A 3,031-nucleotide genomic window follows, 5' to 3' on the forward strand; every position below is an offset into this window, starting at 1 on the left:
GTGTTATAATTATTGCACCTTATTAATTACACATAAGGTAAAGAGATAGACACTTGAAGCATTTTACATTGAACACCAAGTACAAAGTATAACTTAAAGAACTGAGATAAACTGAAATAGAAGAAGTGAAAAGGCATCAAAAGAGAACAGAACTCTGAACCATCATGGCATCATAAACTGTGTACACACAAAGATCATACTGATAGCTTTGTCCCAGCACATAAAAAACCTAATAACCCTCTGACCATACAGAAGTATCAACTCAGAATATAAGACATCAAAGAGCATCAGAACAACTTCTGATTAGTAGGCGGTGAATCATACAAACGAAAAAACAGGGGAAACAACCAAAAATATGTATGGCAACACATATTCTTGCTCTACGGCACTAATGTTTGTCCAGGTACGCCTACCATGTAAGTATATGATTTTAATGGTAGGATAGCTAGAGTGTATTTCCTTTCTCTACATCAGATGCTACACAAAAATACAAAGGTGAAATTGCACACAAAAATAGACAAGCAAATAGGACCCAATAGCTTTGGCTGAACCTTCAATGTTTGTGATATAACTGGACTTAAGATTATATGTGTATGGGCATACATATTTGAAAAACAGAGATAAGAATGAACAGAACCTTTGGATACCCAATGAAAAGTGTTGCCTACCGACGCCGATGGAAGTCATGGAATCCTTCCTCCCCAACTCCTTGTGCTCCCTGGGCATAGAGAGAAATTGCATAAGACTAAAGCAGAGTGACCCCTGGCTATTTATTATCCATGAGAAATAATACTTGACCATGAGGTCGTTCCCTCTATAACTTAATGCATATAAGATGTTGGGATATGTGGAAAACCAGAATAGCAATAGTGCATTTGCAGTCTGCAATTAAGTGAAATATCCATACAAACCCATGAATAAAGACCTAACCTGCATCAAATTAGGAATAATATGAGTGTGGCACACAAAGATGTATGCAGCAACATAATAATTCAGTAATGAAGAGCACAATTTTAGGATATGGGCTAACTTGTTCAATGAAAGGAAAATATGTGCTACTATTTAAACTGGTCCTTAAATTGTCATGTTTTTAGCTTCTACTAAAATGAGGGTAGTGCTGTCACTCCCACCTCTTACCCCGTGTGACTCTGCCATATCATTCCTTCCCATGGTACCAATAGAGGGAGACCTGTAGGTCAAACAGACATCGAATTAACGCAAACAGAGGAGATAACGACTTGCATGACATCCACAATAAATAACCTACAATTGAAACGTCCAAATGGATAGTTTTGGTAAAAATATGTTTAACGAGATAACCTTCATCTTGCTGCTGTGTAGACCTCCATTTCTCCCCTTACTAAGCTGCAGAGGAAGACCTTCAGATAAATCCACACCTTCAGAATTGTTTAGTTCGTATAACTTAATAACTCAATAAGACCTGATGGCCAAAGCAAATTCCAAGGTTGGATCTGGTGATTAGAAAAACATATATACAATAGGTGCATCTTATATAATTTGGCTTTGTGCATCCATGTGAACTGATTAACTGGATAATTTGGGAATGGGACAAATAGAAATAATACGATCAGTGCTTCAAGATAAATCAATGGGAATGTGCTTACAAAAAGTAGGAATTTCCATATTGCAATGTCGAGCACAACGTAGCAATAAACTTGTTTCTCATCTTGTGCGACAATTTTATTACCGATCAGGTATGGCTAGAGCATGTGTGCCTCTCGTGTGGTTTGTGTGCTACTAAAAATTATGCCATGTCAAAGATTACTCAAATACAATACTACTGGAAATCCAACTTGTGCGACAATTTTATTACCGATCAGGTATGGCTAGAGCATGTGTGCCTCTCGTGTGGTTGTGTGCTACTAAAAATTATGCCATGTCAAAGATTACTCAAATACAATACTACTGGAAATCCAACTTTTCCACACAACATTCCACAAAGAAAAAATATATTAGGTTGGCAGCACATGAAACAATTGATTCAAGATGTGCTTCAACCATCCATTAGAAAACATACTAATAAATTCCACAAAATTGTACCTATTAATCGAGGTGCGCTGCAGGACCACTATTGTCGTTGCCTATTCGACAATACCGCGGAGGAGGGATCCTCACGAGGGGGAGAAGAAGTAGGGGCCATAGGGCGGAGTGCACATGGGACGGTGGTACGTGATTTACCCAGCTTCGAAACACCTGCACGATGACAGGGCCTACTGCTGCTTGTCTGGAATTATCTGGGCGCTTTCGCGTCGTTACAATGAGTTATGGTTGTAGATCGTGCCTCTAGAGCTCCCAGGATCTGGCTTATAAAGGCGCACGGATCTAGGGTTTACATGGAGAGTCCTAGCCGGAATACAAGTTACCTAACTACGGTACAATATCTTGCCGTGTACATTAAGGATCCGCCTTCCATCAGGACCATGCTGGATCCGGATACTTCATGGGCTTTCACAGATCCGGCCTCCTTCGTAGGTCGTTTGGGATCCGGCTCCTTGTTCCTGGACTGGACTTCATCCTTCAGGATCTACAGCAACTGGGCCGTCCGATGGGCCACATGCCATATCACCATCTGTGGGCCACCCGGGCTTGCCGGATCTAGGCCATGCCGTTGATATACCCATAAAGTATACCCACAACAACTATCCAGCAACAATTAATTATACTTGTAAAATAATTAAATATGCATTGAGAATGTAGAATAAACAGCCGCACTTGAACCAAAAAAATCAGATACGGTATTAAGCTGGGTAAAATGGAAGTCAGAACCAGGAAATGGTATTCACCTGCTCGAATATATGTTGATCAGCGAGTCAGGGGATGCAAATAACAGAGTCAGAATTAAACTGCACCTGCAAAAATGAGAGCAAAGGTAGCCCCCAAAAGAAGAAAACAAAGGTTATCCACAGAAATAATTTGCATCCCCTGTAACTATAAAATGTGGTAAAAGAGGAGGTAATTCACAAAACTACGAACTACATAAATAAGAATTTAATCAGATTCTACAAGGCTG

At 39.9% G+C, this 3,031-nt stretch overlaps 1 long non-coding RNA gene across 1 annotated transcript; it reads right to left on the reverse strand.

Moving 5' to 3' along the window:
- Positions 1–213: 213 nt before the first annotated feature.
- LOC127318644 (uncharacterized) lies at positions 214–1,810 on the reverse strand. Its single transcript, XR_011749284.1, has 3 exons — positions 1,321–1,810; positions 1,138–1,189; positions 214–718 (listed from the first exon to the last, which is right to left on the reverse strand). It is a non-coding gene; the product is annotated as an uncharacterized lncRNA (long non-coding RNA).
- Positions 1,811–3,031: the final 1,221 nt, after the last annotated feature.

This window comes from Lolium perenne, chromosome 7 (assembly GCF_019359855.2).
Source record: "Lolium perenne isolate Kyuss_39 chromosome 7, Kyuss_2.0, whole genome shotgun sequence".
In the NCBI taxonomy this organism is placed as follows: domain Eukaryota; kingdom Viridiplantae; phylum Streptophyta; class Magnoliopsida; order Poales; family Poaceae; genus Lolium; species Lolium perenne.